Below are 18,204 nucleotides of genomic sequence, written 5' to 3'. Positions count from 1 at the left end.
GGAGTTTGAATAATGTTTTTCTTACCAGCACTACAACCAGCTAGATATCAAATGGGAAAGGTAAATCAGTAGCATTGACACCGGGCTGGTGTTTTACTCAGTGGGTGAGCCAGGATTCTAGCAACGTAACGGAATCAAGAGCCAGGTGAAAGACACTTCAGGTGACCAACCAAGAGTCCAAAGTAAGTGGAGAAAGAAAGACCAGATGCCAGATGTAAAATTGTTTGTGCTGTGTAAGTAAAAGGGAATGTAGTATATTTTCCTTTGCTATATGATGACTTGGACCATTTCTAATATCACACTCCAACATCTTGAATCAAAGTGTTAAAAATAGAAAGACTGTTATAGAAGATTTAGATGATGATGTCCACTATGGCTACTGGGCAGAGATGAGAGTGGGAATGTTTTACCTTTATGTTTACAGATTCTTAAAAAGGTTGACCAAGAGTTTCTCCTGTCATGAATAGTTTATAAGAATTACCACAACAAAACTTGCATATTCATTCACCAGTTATCTTCATTGTACTGAAAGATACACTGATATGAAAATCCAGTAAAGTATAAATCTATGTACTAATGTTTTATTCTTACTACCAACATTTATTGCAGCAACTCCAAGATGGATATTGATTATTTGTGTGATATCTAAGCTATGAAATGCCTTCTAAACATATGTAAAATTGTTAATTGCTACCTATTTGGCCTTTTCTCTATAATTATCATCCATTTTTAGGTTTTTAAAAATGTACAGAAAGTCAGACATGCAAAAGGCTGAAAATGCCAATAATTTTTTTATGTTTGTCTCTATCCTTACACCTGGAGTTTTATTTCACTGTTGGACAATTTGGATTGGAGATACAAAGCAGTGAATAAACTATGACACTGGGCAAGTGACAGAGACCAAAACTAGAGCTACCTGCCAGCATCCTAAGAATCATTACCTCAGTCTACTCATTGTGAGACAAGAAAATTCACACCCAAAAATGTAGGGTAGGGCTAATTGTAATAAAGCCAGGACAAGAGCCCATCTTAGAATCACTCATTTATTCAATAGACAATAAATGTTAAACTTAGGGCCTCCTCTGCAATGCAAATAATGTCTGCCCAATACAATTGGTGTGAGAATTAAAGGAGCTAATATTAATGGTGCTGGCTATTCTAATCTAAATCAACAACTATTAAAGAAAACTTAATAATTCTTGCTTCCTGGTATAGGGTGGACCTTCAGGGCATAGACACATTTCATCATTGTTTGAGCCTAATATCTGCTTTCCTTTACCGTAAAGGCAGCAAGAATGCTGTTTGTCCTCTGTACATCTAAGCAACTCAGATTTTACCCTTAGCACTTGTATTTCAAGCATAGCTCCAATTTCAGAGTACTTACCTTGTCAGCATTTCACAGATTTTAATAAAAACATATTATTCATTTTATTTGTCAAAAACTCCTTCCTATTTGCTTGTGATACTGTTTCTGAAATAACACATTTGGAACGACTGTTTTCTTTAAGATTCTAATCTCATAATGCTGATCTTGGGTTGCTGGTATTTCTTACCAAGAATGATCCCAAGAGATCATCTCTTTCAATGTTTCTGAACGTTGTTTGGCTATAGAACTCCCACTGCCCGCCCACCCCTCCTGCCCCTCCCCAACACCCACCCAATGCATAATACTTAACATCCAAGGACTGCATATTGGTAAAAACACGGGTACAGGGTTCATTATTTCCAGTTGCTTCTCATACCAAAGAGGATGTAGTCCAGGACTTTCTTCAGGTTTCAAGCCCCATAAGTAATCATTTAGAGTTTTGCTCACTGGGATAAAAAGACACCCCTGGCCTTTTAATTTCTTTCTCTCAGTAGTGCTTTAGGACTCAATATGTCCTAAAAAAATGAATAACTGTCATTTCTAATAAGTAGTTCGTAGCATTGCATCTGAGTAATAGACTATACTTAAAAATGTGTGTGGTAGGGGGCAGGAAGGAGATGAGTTGCATCATTTTATTTTTTCAAAAGTAGAAGGGTGAATAGTATCAGCAGTCTATTCATTGTGGCATAATAATAATTCCTCATATTGTGTGCCCCTTTTCAACATGCCCACCTTCACACACATGGAATCTATAACAGCCCCATGTGATCTGTGGTCCCATTTTATGGATGAAAGAATTGAGGCTCAGAGAAAATAAGTGATCAACCCTGTGGGAAGTTCCACCACCGAAAAACAGTGAGCCCTGACTGAAACCAGGTGTGCTGAGTTTGTGTGTTTCTGCAACACTGCAATGCCACTCTACGTTCCCGTTATCTTCCTCTCCAGGCCCTTCTAACTCTGTTATTCTGTAATAACTTGGATTTTTACCTACTGACTCGGTTAAGCAAAGGTATTTTCAGAGTGGAAGTTTACTGCTAAATAGTGAAACAATAGCACTTCAAAACAAATACAAACAAAGCCTCTAGCCTTTTCTAAGAAAAAGGCAGTCTTATAAGTATCAATATTAATCACTATTATGTGTGTTCTTTGAAATGCCTAAAGGTGAAATACATTACATGACCCACAGATGAGAGTTATTGAGAAAGAGATTTCAGAGGCCTCCTTTAAAATCCCTTTAACACCTTTTCTAAGAAATTGCAAAGTGCTAAGCACTATCATTATAAAGTCAAATTATTCAGGATTCCTGCTTCTGACAACTCACAGTTTAATAAAAAAGAGACATTAAAAAGGAAAAGAGAAAAAAGACATGAAAATAGGTAATTACAATAAAGTGCAAATACTAAAACACAGGTATGAATTCAGTGTTCTGAGATGGGAGAAAACTGCCAAAAAGCAGAAGCCCTCTTAGTTTGATCTTGAAGGATAAATTGGATTTCACCAGATATTAGGAAGGAAGGAAGGAAGGAAGGAAGGAAGGAAGGAAGGAAGGAAGGAAGGAAGGAAGGGAGGGAGGGAGGGAGGGAGGGAGGGAGGGAGGGAGGGAGGGAGGAAGGAAGGAAGGAAAGAAGGGAGGGAGGCAGGGAGGGAGGGAGGGAAGATATTAGCAAACATCTCAAACACTAAGGCATTGCAATGATACCTTAAAAATGCTACCAGACATCATGGTATTTGTGAGTAATTTAATGGCTAATGTGCTCACCGAAGTCTGTTGCCTCTTCTTTCTGTGCACACAGCTAGACTACATTAGGGGCAGCTGTATGAGGTGCAAGAAGGAAGGTGCTGACCCTATGGAGAGGTGCCAGCCACTGACCAGAGTGGCCTGTCTCAAACTGTTACTTACAGAAGGAGACAGGACAGAAATATGTTGAAAGATTAATGGCTGAAAGTGATGGGACAGTGGTTTACATCATATTTATGTTTTTCTATGTTTTCCTTCTTCTACAATGAAGATCTTATAGGAAAATGTTCACAATCTGCAACTGGTTCTTCTCTGCCATGGTTCTTCTCTTCCTAGGGGCCCAGATGATTATCATTCCAGGGAGGGCTTAATATGAATATTTCAGCTAATTCTGGATCTAGGTAAAAGTAACGTGTGAGAATGTGCAAAAGTGAGGACTGTTTCTGCAAGCAAAACACACATGGGCAGTGCTGCTGTTGCTCAGTGCTGCTCAGCCAGAACCGGGCTCAGGCTGGCAAGTGCAGCGGGGGTGGTGGGAGCCTCTCCCACCGCCTTGGCAGTAGGACATCCCCCGAGGGGTCCTGGACTGCAAGAGGGCACAGGCCAGGCTGAACTTCCCCTCGTCCCCCCAGTGCACCGGGCGGGCCTCTAGTATTTATATAAAACTTCATGGTATTCTTACATAGGACAAGTACAGAGACCCATTTATCTCTCTAACCTTAGCTTTGCCTTCAAATTGTCCCATAATTCTGATCTATTCCCCGAGCCTTATTATCTTTATATGCAAAATGATGTTTGCAAAGATTCCTTTGATTCTACTCTATCATACTTTTATGTCCATAATGTGCAGGAAACATATCATTATAGATTTTTATAGTGAAATCACAGATACTAATAACACGGCCACTTTATAATCTATAAAAAGTTACATTGATGCCCTAACCAGTTTGGCTCAGTGGATAGAGTGTCAGCCTACTGACTGAAGGGTCCCAGGTTTGATTCCGGTCAAGGGCATGTACCTTGGTTGTGGGCACATCCCCAGTAGGGGGTGTGCAGGAGGCAGCTGATCTATGTCTCATCGATGTTTCTAACTCTCTAACCCTCTCCCTTCCTCTCTGTAAAAAATCAATAAAATATATTTTAAAAAGAAAAAGTCTCACTGAGTAAGTGGAAACCTCATTATTACAGAGATTTCCATTTACAAGAGGACTTGAATCAATTGTCAGCATCCTGCGAAACAATCTAGAACTTCATTCAGCATTCTGAATCTGAGTAAGCAGCTGGCAGTTCACAGGTTTCTGCAGCCTACTGAACTTTCACTACACGCAGGGCATGAGATCAAGAACATCCAAAGGTGAACTATCTTCTCCTACCACTATGCTCCTTGGGTGGAGAAAGAAGAATTCCACTGCCCCACCTAAAGAGAAAAGGGAGCATGGTAGATAGCCAGCACTAATGTGCAAACAGGGACACCCCCCTGGGAGAACACTCACTGCCTTGAATCTTTGTTATCAACAATGTAACTATCTATACTAATAAAAGGGTAGTATGTTAATTAGACCGGACGTCCTTCCTGACAAAGCTGCCAGCTCTGAGGCCCTGAGAGAGCCACGGTGAGCCAGAAGTCCTGCCTGTGTGCATGAGCTGTACAGGAAACATCTTTTCTGACCACTCATTGACTAAGCTTGCAGTACACCACTCGCTTGGGTAATAAGAATCCATGAAAATGATCTAGGGTTTTTCCACCTCACTCCTGGATGAAAAAATGGAGGTCCGCTGCTGGTGGGGCTAAGAAATGTCATATCCTGCCCTAGCTGGTTTGGCTCAGTGGATAGAGCCTCAGCCTGCAGACCGCAGGGTCCCAGTTCGATTCTTGTCAAGGGCACAAACCGAGGTTGCAGGCTCCTCCCTGGACAGGGCCCAAGTCAGGGCTCATGTAGGAGGCAACCAATCGATGTGTCCCTCTCACATTGATGGTTCTCTCTGTCTTTTCCTCTCTCTTCCATGCTCTCTAAAAATCAATGGAAAAATAAAGAAAGAATTGTCACATCCTATGAAAGAAACATCTTAAAAATGCGTGAAGAAAGTTGTCATTTTTTCATGGTGAAGAAACTGGAGTCCATGTTGATGAAAACACCTTGGCAGCTGCCGGGGCCGAGGGCCAGCAGCTGCAGTGGCCGGCAGTGGCAGCAGCAGTGGGGTGATGGGGGCTGTGCCTTCCCCTGATCGTCCAGTCGCCTCCCGCAGAGGGAGGCCAGACTGCAGCTTAGGCCCGCTTCCCCGGTAGCCGTCAGTAGGACATCCCATGAGGGCTCCAGGACTATGAGAGGGGGCAGGTGGGCTGAGGACCCTCCCCGTGCACACATTTTTGTGCACCAGGCCTCTAGTACTATGTAATAAAAGGCTAATATGAAAATTGACAAAACAGCAGAACAACCGGTTGCTATGATGTCACTGACCACCAGGGGACAGATGCTCAATGCAGGAGCTTCCCCCTGGTGGTCAGTGTGCTTCCACAGGGGGAGCTCCACTCAGCCAGAAGCCAGGCTCATAGCTGGCAAGCGCAGAAGCAGTGGCAGGAGCCTCTCCCGCCTCCGCAGCAGTGCTAAGCCATCAGTCGGACATCCCCTGAGGGCTCCTTTACTGTGAGAGGGTGCAGGCCAGGCTGAAGGGCCCCCCCCCCACCGAGTGCACAAATTTTGTGCACCAGGCCTCTAGTTTTAATATATGTGGTAAGAATCCACCTTACAAAATGGCTCCACAAAAGCTTTTGTGGGACTATGATATGGACCTCAGGGTGGATCATTTTCACCGGTGAATCCTTACCTGCTGTTGATTTCCTCATTACATAGTGCTAGAAACTTGAACTTACTGCAAATCTGAACCTCATCAGAAAAGTACAGCCCAGGAAGATAAAACACCTGGAAAAGGAGGCCAAGATATTCAGAAACATTACATGATAATGAATACTCTATCTCTCCGGGTCCCAGAGCTGCTCATTTTTCTTGTCCATTTGTAATGATGTACAAGAGATTCCTCTCTTGGATAGAAATAACTTCAATTATGTGTTCTTGAAAAAAGAAACATAGAAATTATCTTCTTTCAAAAGGTAGAATTAGCCCCATTTTGGAGCTGAAAGCCTGCCAGAAAAAAATATATTTCTGATATTTTTCACTCCCCCCACCTCATATTTAACTGTGTCAAGTTTGCAGTTTGCAATTTCCTGAGGCTTCTTCTACTTTGCCTCACGGAATTATCCTACTCTCTCCTCAATGTCTCACTGTTTAATGGAAGGAGCACCTACTCTGACCAAGGGGAAAAAGTTTGCTGGACATCCTTTCTGCTCCAGGTAAACAGAAGTGGGCCACAGAGAAGGGAGGGACAAGGTAAACCACCTATTAACAATTAGAAACCCATAAGGGAACATTCCCCACTGCTTCATGGGAGTAGAACAGCATGCTCTTAGTTCTTCTAATCATAAGTTCCATTTTCTTGGAGAATAGTCAGTGCACAATGAAGACCAAGGATTTTGACTTTAAAAGTTTGATTCTAGCTTTGAAATAGATAATAATGAGTCTTCAACTTTCAGAAGCTTGATTTTCTTATAACCTCTTTTTCATATTCCCTTTCTCATGCTAGATCTTGATTCCTCTAAATCACCTTCCCTAAGCCAAACTTGAAAGCATAGCCCAAAAATGATGATTCTGAGTTACAGCATGGTGAAACTGCTGCATGTCACTGCAGCCAAGGGAAAGTACTGGGTGTCCAGTAAGGGGTCTATAGTGTTTGCACACCAGGGTGCTAAAATGATGTGGGCTGAGCTGAGAGAAAGTGGCCCCTCTGCACACCCACTTCTCTCAGTTTCCATGTGTCAAGGCAGCCTCAAGAATGGTGGGCTTGGAGCATGCCTGTTTCTAGGCCTACTGTCCAGGGAACCAAAGTTCACATTTCACTGCTCCTTCTCTCTTTAGTCCCAGGCAGACCCTCCTTAATGGAGAAAGCAAGTTGCCTCTGTGGGATGGTAAGATTTCTCTCAATTTGCTCTCTTTCCATCTTATATTGTCCCTATAAGAGAATATAAGAAGCTATTTCCACAATACTATACCTAAAAATTGCATGCATTCCCTCTCCCTCTATTAATTAGGCTTTATGCATGTTAGGCATAAGTGATTTGATATCACCAAGGCAAGACAATTACAGGACATTATTTCCATTGGTAGGTTTTACCTCAACAAGACTCAAGAAATAAAAGTTTAATGAATTGGGAAAAAAACACACAACTGTTGTTCAAGGCTATGTTTCCAAACCAAACCAGGTCTTGGTCTTTGCTGTATTAACCAATGTTACCCCAAATAAATTTAATTTTAAAAAGTACATAAGATAATTATAAATGTATATAAATACACAGGGTGGGGCAAACGTGGGCTCACAGTTGCGAGTATGAGAAACAGAGTTTATGCTTGTATTATTATTTTTTAATTATTTCTCACCAGTGTCTGGCAGTGACTTTCTCTGAGAAAATGCTTCATATTTATTTAGTTGCCTGGAATGATGGAAAGGGCTAGTGCCTCCAACATTGGGAAGAAAGATTTTATCACAAGGCACTGCTTTCTATGCATTGTCCCATAGAAATGCTACCCTTAATTAGAAGGTCTGCTTTTAATAAAGCTGTATCAAGCAGATATCATAGTTTTCCTTACCAGGTTCTGGCCCTAACTGTGGTTCTAATTCACTAGGTTCAAAACGGGGTTTTACCAATTCTTATTGCTAAATATGTTTTCATTTTTTATATATTTTTTCAATTGTAGTTGACATTCAACATTATTTTATGTTAGCTTCAGGTGTACAGCTATTGATATTATTTCACAATCCTTGCCATTATTATGTTTAAAAAGGATGATACTAAAATAATACATCTAGGAAGAAGATGTGATTTTCGGTGGTGGGAACACAATGCATTATAAAGATCATGTATCATAGAAATGTACACTTGAAACCTAGAGGATCCTATCAACAAATGTTACCCCAAATAAATTTAATTTTAAAAAATTATATTTGATAATTACAAATGTATATAAATATACAGGGTGAGGCAAACATGGCTTCACAGTTATGAGTATGAGAAATAGAGTTTATGCTTGTATTATTATTTCTTAATTATTGTATTATTTCCCATATGAACAACTGTAGACCTACTTTTGCCCCATACTGTATAGGCAAGAATGCCAGTGTGTGTGTCTGTGTAGGAATAAAAAGCAAATACTAAAAGGAAATATACCAAAAAGTAACAGCTCATGTGGACCAAGGGGATTATAAATAATTTATATATTTTCTTTATAATTCTTAAATGATGTAAATAAAATATAATCACAAATGGATGACCTTTAAAATGTAATAAATATCTATATAATAAAAGCCTAAGCAACCATTACAGTGGAACAGCCAGAATGACTGGTCACTATGATGTGCACTGACCACCAGGGGGCAGATGCTCAATGTAGGAGTTGTCCTCTGGTGGTCAGTGCGCTCCCACAGGGGGAGCACCGCTCAGCCAGAAGCCGGGCTCATGGCTGGAAAGCGCAGCTGCCATGGCGGGAGCCTCTCCCACCTCCACAGCAGCACTAGGGAGCAGCAAGAAGGAGGGCGGTAAGGAGCAAAAGGTCCTGGACTGCGAGAGGGCACAGGCCGGGCTGAGGGACCCCTCCAACCAGTGCACGAATGTGGTGCACTGGGCCTCTAGTCCATTATAAAACATGGGTTTTCAACCTTTTCTTTGGCATTTTCAGGTAGGAAGCCAAGAGAAAATGGAGAACCTGAAGTGAGGACAATTTGATGAAAACACACACACACACACACACACACACACACACATACACACACAAACAACAAAAAACAAAGGCACCTAGATTTTCAGTCTGATAGGCACAGAAACACTTTCCTACTATATGAGCTGTTTCTATCTAGTAGGCTTGGCAGATGCCTGAACGTGACACCCCATACTGAGATAACATGCAAATCTGTTTTCGGTTTTAATATGCAAACATGATGCTTGGCACATCACTTTCCATGGCTGAGGTAAATTTCTGTTTTTGAGTTTTTCGTGGGAAATGCCCACCAGCAAACAAATGGTTAACTCCCCCTATTTCACCTGACACAAGGTGGTTTTCATTTGAGTCAGAAAAGTTCTTGCTCAGCGATCCAAGTCACTTCGGATGCAAAGAGAGGGCGGGCATATTCTTTGTTCAATAGCAATGCCACCTGTAGCAACAATTCATAACTCTCACAGGTGCATTGTTCACATTGGATTTCTGGGCTTTGGAGGGGATGCAGGCAAAGTGTCTAAGTGAGAATAACAGAGAAAATGTTTGCTTGACCTGTGAAAATCTAATCTAAGCAACAACATGGTGAGAAGATTAGCTTCTGGCCTGAGACAAAGGAAAGAGGTAAATGTCCTTGCTTCCAGAATATTCCAAAAGTGCAGAATACTGTGTCCTCTGGTGAAATCCACATTAAATTGTCCACCAATACTAGTAGTTAGGCATGAAGCCAGTCCTCAAGATAAGTGAGATATATCCAGTTCAAGGAATATATAATCCAGTCAGGAAATCAAGGCACATGAGGAAGGAATGAAGAGCAAAACCCTGACTATTCATCAGTATGATGGTACTCAGTGTGGTTCAGTCACTTAACAGAACAGGATTTTAGGGCGACCTGCTTGGGTTTGGATCCCACCTCCATCACGTGCCAATTACTAGTATGTGACCCAGGGCAAGATGTTTCATTTTACTAAGTATTAGTTGCTTAATCTATAAAATGGGGTCAATAGGATTTGACCCATGAGTTAAAATGCGATGGTCACATAACCCATTTACTGCCTGCACTGACTGACAAACTATCCTTAAAGATGTATGTAACTATATGTTAGGTTGTATAAATATCATGTGAACATGTCAATGGATGATTGGATACAGAGGAAAGAGAATACGTAATGAACTAAAGCGTGCCAAACACAGGCCAAGAGGATAAGGGGCTTGAATTAGAACTTGAAGTAAAGAGAAAACCTTTCACATTTCTATGCTCCCTTACAGACAAGAAGGAACCCTGGCGCAACACTCCTATACACTAGGTTTAATTCAATACTTTCTGCAGCATGAGAGCTTTTTTTTTTTTTTTGTATAAGGAAATAAATCAAGTTAGTGGTTTTGTTAAGTGACTATGTTAAGTGACTTAGCCAAAATCACACTCATAGTAAGTGGCAGAGCCAAGAGGTAAACATGAGTCTTCTGATCCAAGCTCAGTGTTTTTCCACTAATTTACAGCTGGCTTTATATACTCATTTAGAAATACGAAACTTACATGATACTATCATAAAGGTTAATCAAGACAGTCAACCTCACTGATTAAAGCATGATGCTAATTATACCAGTGGCTGGAGACCAATGTGGCCCCTTTTACTTTCAGAAACATTGATTGTGGAGAAATGGAGAAAGCGTGGGCTTCGGAAGCAGAAATGCGGGTTCAAATACCAAGTGATAGCACCAATTTTGCATAACATTTCACAAGTTTTTGAAAACTTCTCTTAGCAATCGTTTTTCCATCTGTAAATAGGGTTGGGAGGGTAAGAAGGGAGAGGGAATGTCTCCATCTCAGGGCCATTGTGAGCAAAATCTAAGATGATACATGGAACGTGCTAATATTTAAGAGGGGCTCATAACTTGTGTCAAATGCTTATAGTCTGTGAAAACCGAGCTAGGAATGTCTTTCAAATGTGGCAGGAAGGTGGATGAGGGAATGTGAAGAACTCCTTAGCGCTGTATAAGACGGGAAGAAAGAGTGTGACTTGATACCAAATCTAAAGACCAGTGGCATTTACTAGTTCTTACTGATCATCAAACATGATTCAAATAATAGTAATTCCATTGAGGAAATACCCTTTTCCGTAAACTCTGAAGGAGTAGAAACATATGCATTCATTTCATACGTTTACTGATTTATGTGTATAGACTGAAAATAAAGATATACTGAGTGTACAGAGGGACCAGACAATGTTCAAAATAGTTTATATTAATTAACTCATTTAATCATCACAGCGGCCCCATCAGGTGGTTACTACTTTGATTTTACCAATGAGAAAACTGAGACACAGAGATCACTTTGGAAGTAACTAGAAACCTGGGATTTGGACCCAGTTGCCAACTCCAGAAAGTGCACGCTTAACCACCACAGAAACAGCCTCAGCCTCTTCATCTATTTGCAATTTTTGCCAGAGGGATTTTATTATCTATCTACTTATAGATTGTAACATTCAGGCGAATTTAATCGTATATTACAAAGCCTTGAACTATAGAAGGAACTTTTCTTAGAGGAAAGTACTGCTTTTTATGACATAGTATCTCCTCTATGTAGAAAAATGGCAACTAAAGACATAGCCAGCTTTCTGGGTAATTCTGATGGAGGTGCACTCAGACAAGACTCTGTGCACTATGGCCATGTTTGATGGCTTCAATAATGATTCAGCAAGAGAAGAAATGCTGCTCTAAAGATTACTTTCTTGCCCAGTCTCTGACACACACTGGAGGGTTAATACTAAATCTTAAAATACTAAAAGGAAATGATAAAAACAGCACTGTACTTCAAGGTAGGCAAAGGGGAAAATCATGTAAAATTCACTAATACTCTTTCATATAAAAAGCTAAAAGATAATGCCATTTCCCAGTGACCAAAGTAATTTTGTGTGTGTGTGTTTTTTTTTTGTTGTTGTTGTTGTTTTTCCTACTTGATTATGGTCTAACCATGAATAAAATTCTACGGAAGTATTCTATTCTACAAGAACTTGGCCTCTCTAAAGTGTGCCAAGCAGTAGTCTATTGGGGAGTAACTCTAGATGCCCTGTACTAACTGTGGATTTCAAGGACAGGAGACACTCTGGAGATCATTCAGTGGTAGATTAAATCCCTTTGTTAATGAAAAACAAAAACAAAAACATAGAGTCAAGGAGGGGAACTGCGTTGTCCAAGGTCACCTAGAAAGTGCATATAGAATCAAATCAGGAAAGTAGGTCTAATTCTGAACTAGTTTAGTCCTTTTTTCAACATAAAAGATCCTCTCAAAACAGTATGCATTCTTGATGCCCTATAAAGTATGCCCATTCTTGGCAACACATTTTGGGAGCTCTAATCTACATTTATGCAGCATTCTGAGATCCCGAGATGGAAGTTGCTATAAAGTGAAAATCATTGCTGTTATTCTTGGTGAGCCCACACAGACTGACAACAGCTGGCACAGATGCGGTCCACAGAGGATTCTGCCAGGCTGGACTGGTGCCATCCCTGTGAAAATCTCCTTTTCCCCGACTGAGGATATTTCTTCTCAGTTTATACAGACTCCATGAGCTTCTTGTTACAGGTGAGTCCAGAGTCCTCATTAAGCTGGCCTCAACCTCTCCTCTCCCCTTTTGTCTTAACCATTATTTCCTATTATACATTTCAAAGAGAAATACCTCTTTTACGTGGTGATAATTTGCTTGATCCAGGGCCTTACGCAATGTCTGGGGATTACAATAATAATATTATGGAGTCACTACTCTGTACAAGTATTATCTCCTTTAACCTCTGGAATAATCCAATCACATATGTTCTTTTGCTATCCCACTTTCAGACACAGAGAAGCTAAATAACTTGCTCAAAGTCACAGAGCTGGAATAAAAAAGATTTGTATCCAACCACACTGATTCTAGAAACTGCCTCCCAAATGTTAGTAACTAGAGATTAAGATCTGAAAGGAAGGGGTCCAGAGTGTTACTCTAATCAAAATGAAATTAGTTTGATATAATTAAGTGTTATGAACACCCAAAGGGTTATTATTATTACACCACCATGAACATCATCAAAAACTTCACATGCTTCACTATCGCTATCATTCTAACCACCCTGGGAAGCAAGATATTGTTAGCTTTATTCTTTTTCTAATCAAGAAAGGTTATGCAGTGACTGACCCAAGTCATTCAGCAATGCCTCACCATCTTGATAATGCTTAATGTTATGGATTGAGCCTCCATCACCTCCTGAATATACAAAGAGTCTTTTGGAGAACAAGTAACTATATGTTACAGTACATAGAAAACATTAAGGATCACATTGTTTCACTTATGAAATGCAACCTAGCACGCTTTCAACCAACAGAAAAACTAAACAACTGAGGGGATGACAGGAAAAATAATGCATTTATTCAGAGTATACTTGCTGAGTACTTACTAAGTACGAGTGCTAAAGAAATAATTGAGACAAGATCCTGCCATCTAGGGAAGTAGGAAATGTTAGACATCTGGAAATATACAAAAGTACCATATTCAAAAGTATCCAAAGTAAAATCTTTTAATATTTGCCATAAGAACACAGAGAAAGAGATGGCTCAAATTGGGGAGCTGAAGAGACACTCACAAGAAAAGGTGACATTTTAATCAGGTCTTGGATGAAGGTGATATTTAGACATCCATAGATGTAGTAAGAATAACAAGCTAGGAGAAGTCCCCAAGAGGTACAAAGAGAATCAAGTTGATCAGTTCTCATCTTTCATTTCAGATAAGAATACGTGTAACTGACCTCCAGCTCTTATGTGTCCCTCTGTGTTTCTTTGTTTGGTTCACTGTCTACATTGTGTATGAAAATGCTACTGATATTTTAGTGAAATCAAGGGAACTGTGCTGGTACAGTCAACCCGTATGTGAGGCTCCAGGAGAAGATGACTCCATAGAAGCCCAGGACCCTGGCACAGCAGGTCAGCTTGTCCAGAGTAAGTTAAACACTACTCACTGAAATGTATGATTTTTGCTGATCTTAAAAAAAAAAAAAAAAAAGACTGTTTTAATGAGAGGCTGAAGAAAATGAGCATCAAAGTGGCTGTGATGAATTCTGATACTAAAACCTCAATGTTTAGAAGAAGGCCAGGGTAGAGGAACATAAGTGCCCTAAGATTTTGCTGACACACAGGAGTGAGGATCGTGATGGAAGCTGTTTTGGTTTGTTTGTTTGTTCACTTGTTTGTTTTTGCAGGTTCCATAGAGTTATGTGCAGTCTTTCCATAAAATCATGGCTGTAAGTTTCCAGGAGTCCTCTCTGTTTGCTCCTCAGGCATCTACGTTCCAGTGGGTATGAAGGACTGACAAACAAAGCTTGCACTATCATAAAAGCCAGAATGGAAAAAAAAAAATCAATGTGTTTTACTGTCTCTGTATCTTAACCTACAATCTCAGAGAGTAAATAGGAGTCAAGGATTTATTTTTCCAACTAAGAAATATATATATACTAATAAAAGGGTAATATGCTAATTAGCCTGGGAGATCTTTCCGGAGATCTTCTCTGATGTTCTTCCAGACAAAGCCATGGTGGCGGAGCAGAGGTAGAGGCGATTAGGGGCGATCAGGCCAGGAGGGGAGGGCAGTTGGGGGTGAGCAGGCAGGCAGGCAGAGTTGTTAGGGACAATCAGGCAGGCAGACAGGCAGGTGAGCGGTTAGGAGCCAGTGTTCCCGGATTGCGTGAGGGATGTCCCAACTGCCGGCAGTCGGACATCTCCCAAGGGGTCCCATATTGGAGAGGGTGCAGGTAGGGCTGAGGGACAACCCCCCCCCCCAATCATGCAGGAATTTTGTGCACTGGGCCACTAGTATGTATGTGTGTGTATGTATATGTATATGTATATATTAGCATCCTGGTTGTTCTGAGTTCTAGATCCCTCTTTGCCATAAATTTGCTGGGTTCTATCTATTAAGTCATTTCACCTCTTGGAGCCCGGTACCCTTAAATGGATATATCTTCAATCTCCTAATATGCATGTTTCTTCTGATAGACAATGGGAGCAGGAAAAGTAAAAGTACTCAAGTAATTTGTGAAAAGCAACATGCATAAAGGGTACACACAAATCATTATCATCATCATTATCATTCTCATCATTTCAGAGCTATAATTTATTCAGCCAGGCACCTATTTTAAATGTTTCAAATGTACTTCATCCTATCAACCTCCTGTTAGTTATGCTCATTGCCCTTATTCAATGATGAAGAAATCACAACAGAGTTTTAGGTAAAGTGCTCAATGTATTGCAGCCAGGAGTCAAACATGACTATATTTCATGGTCTTAACTGCTATACCATGTGTGGTATTATGTGTTGCATTGTGGGTATTTGTTTTTTCTTCTTTACTTTCTAAACTTTTGGCTATGGTGGTATGTGCTCTCATACTAGAAATTTAAAATTGTATCTACTGAGCAGGCACAAGGTGGCAGGTACTGCATTAGTCACGCCTTTGATTACAAAGGTGAGGTTAATTAGAAATGCAAAATACCCCCTGGCACAATAGCTTAAATTGATGGGTAAGTGTGGCTGATACTATTTCCTCCCTACAGAAAAGACATGGATAGAAATACGTATACTGAAGGGCGAAAGAAAGGGTCTTTGATGAAGATAAAAACAGTGATAGGTAACCATAATTACCAACTAAAATGTGCAGGCATTGTGCTGAATGGGTGTTTTACAAATTGCATGTAATATCATTAAATCTCCCTCTGCAAATGAATAAACAGAGGCCCAGGAAAGTTAAATGGGTCTCCTAAAGTCTTGCAGGTAGTACAAAAAGAGGTAAGACTAAAATCCATGTCTGTCTGGCTCTAGTGTTTGTGTTCTTAACTGCCAAACTACCTCTAGGAGAGGGAGAATGATGTGGAAGAAGAGAAGAATGCTTTGCCTATTCTCTTCTTCTACCTGGTTCTGACTACAGAGGTTTTGATGAACATTTATAGAACTCATATATATTTCACACTACTATTTATCATCCCTTAAAATGTGTTATTTTTTGTGCTCAAAAGGTGCATAGAAAATTTCCAAATTGAAGATTAAAAAAACTTGGAATATTTTCTTTTGGACATTATACCAATTAAAGGTAAAACTGGGAAATAAATTAAATTTTTCCTTTAAGCAAGTAGAGCAGTCCCTTTGGAAGAAAATATTATTTTTCACTTCAAAGACTAGCATTACAGTGGCAAACTTAGAGGCTTATAGGTTTAGGTTTACCAAGTTCCAACTTCCAAAGAGAAAGCCTAACCCACAGCAAACAGCAAGGAGGTTAGATGAAGACTGGGATGTCATATACTATAACAAACACTAGATTCAGAAGCCAGAAGATTAGGATGTAAGTCCCAATCTGCCACATACTAGTCACATGACCTAGCATATACTATATAATAAAGAAGTAATATGCAAATTAAGCCTCATACCCTCACAAGATGGCTGCCTATGACCAGGCTGGCAGGGGGGTTAATGAGGGACAACCAAATGACTGAACAAGCAGGCTGCATGGGGTGACCAGGCCGGTGGGGGGGGGCAGTAAGAGGTGACCAGGCCAATGAGGGTGGCAGTTAGGGGCGACTGGGCCATCAGGGGGGGGGGGGGAGGGTGAAGTTGGGGGCAACCAGGCTGGCAGGGTGGGCAGTTGGGAGCAATTAGGCTGGTGGGGGGGGCAGTGAGGAGCAACTAGGCCGGAGGGGGGTGCAGGTGGGGGTGATCAGGCAGACAGGCATGTGCGCAATTAGGAGCCAGCGGTCCAGGATTGTGAGAGGGATGTCCGAATGCCGGCTTAGGCCGATGATTGGGCCTAAACTGGCAGTCGGATATCACCCAAGGGGTTCCAGATTGGAGAGGGTGCAGGCTGGGCTGAGGGGGACCCCCACCCCATGCACAAATTTTGTGCACTGGGCTTCTAGTGTCATATAATCTCACTAGACCTCACTTGCCTATTCTGGACCAAATGGTCTCTGCCTCCACTTCATGAGATAGGTTTGAAGATGACTGCCCTTGGGAGTATTATCTAAATCTTTAAGAGTTTGTCAAATGTAAATATCTTGGCTGGAAGACATGACCTATGATGAAATAGGTTTACCTGTGATTAAATGAAGGGGAAGAGACACAGTGATTTCACAGGTCAGAGAAGCATATCCGTCTTAGAAATCTCATTCTAAATTTCCTCAGCTCACTCCCTGAGCCAAAACATGAGCTCAGATCTCCTGATATACCATCATGCGCTACACAGACAGAGTCCTAATATCTTTCTTGCTGTTTCTCTCATGTAATAGCAAACCTCTTACAAACAGGTGGCATAAGGTGTTATATGACTTTGGTTAAGTCACTTTATTCTCTGGGTCTCCACCTCCCCAGTGATTGAATGAATATGGTGAAGGGTACAAATTCCTACCAGAGAGACTTTATTAAGACTCAGGCACTTGCAAAACAATTGATTACACAAGCATAGGCAAATCAACTTCTCCTGCCAAAAACATGTGCTGACCTTGGTGAAATAATAGCATTTTGGCCCAAGAGGAAATTTTGTCATGTTCTTTGACTTTGATTCTGACCTTTGCAAGATGCTTGATTGGAATTCAGGAACTGAGCATCTAGAACCCAACACAGGCCCTGACCATAGTTCCCAACCTACAGTAAGCAACTTAATCACTAGTGAGTCGAGAAGGGTTCTGCTAACACCTCCCGACCCTGAGGCACCAGGGCATACAGGCTCTCTCTAGCCTGTCAGGCAGCAGAAGAGAACTGAATGCCTACTACAAGCATGGCACTGTGTTAATAGGAGGTAGGTGCTATGAGGCTTAATGAACAGATCACTTAACTGAGGTGAATATAGTGAAAATAATAAAGCGAGGATTGTAATCCAGGTTTAACTCTGAAATGTATACTTTTTGTCAGTTGAACAAAAGTGCCTGCCCTCCAGGAGCTCACAATCTAGTGGGGAAATCAGAAAGGCAACTCAATAGACTGTGAGCTCCTTGAGGGCAAGGACCATGTTTTATTCGTTCTTGTATCTTCAGAGTCAAGCATGGTGTCTACCATGCAGAAGGTTCAAAATTAGTGTTTGTTGAATGAATGAACCATAATCTAATGTTTCCTTCTTAAAATACTAATCCTATTATATTACTCTTCTGTGCTCACTGCTCATTGCCAGTACCGTGAGCATTGCTCAAAGGAGTCCTTTGTAGCCCTACCTTCAGAACCTCTACTATAATTCATCCCTTTCCACATTCCCTTTGCACCACCTCCATATCC

The 18,204-nt window shown here is 40.9% G+C and overlaps 1 protein-coding gene across 6 annotated transcripts in view; it reads right to left on the bottom strand.

The window, feature by feature from the left end:
• LPP (LIM domain containing preferred translocation partner in lipoma) overlaps positions 1–18,204 on the bottom strand; it is a 679,775-nt gene that overhangs the window by 166,245 nt on the left and 495,326 nt on the right. The window lies entirely within an intron of this gene.

This window comes from Cnephaeus nilssonii (assembly GCF_951640355.1).
Source record: "Cnephaeus nilssonii genome assembly, chromosome: 3".
Lineage (NCBI taxonomy): Eukaryota > Metazoa > Chordata > Mammalia > Chiroptera > Vespertilionidae > Cnephaeus > Cnephaeus nilssonii.
The sequence above is the reverse complement of the archived record's forward strand: the minus strand, read 5'-3'. Positions and strand labels throughout refer to the sequence as shown.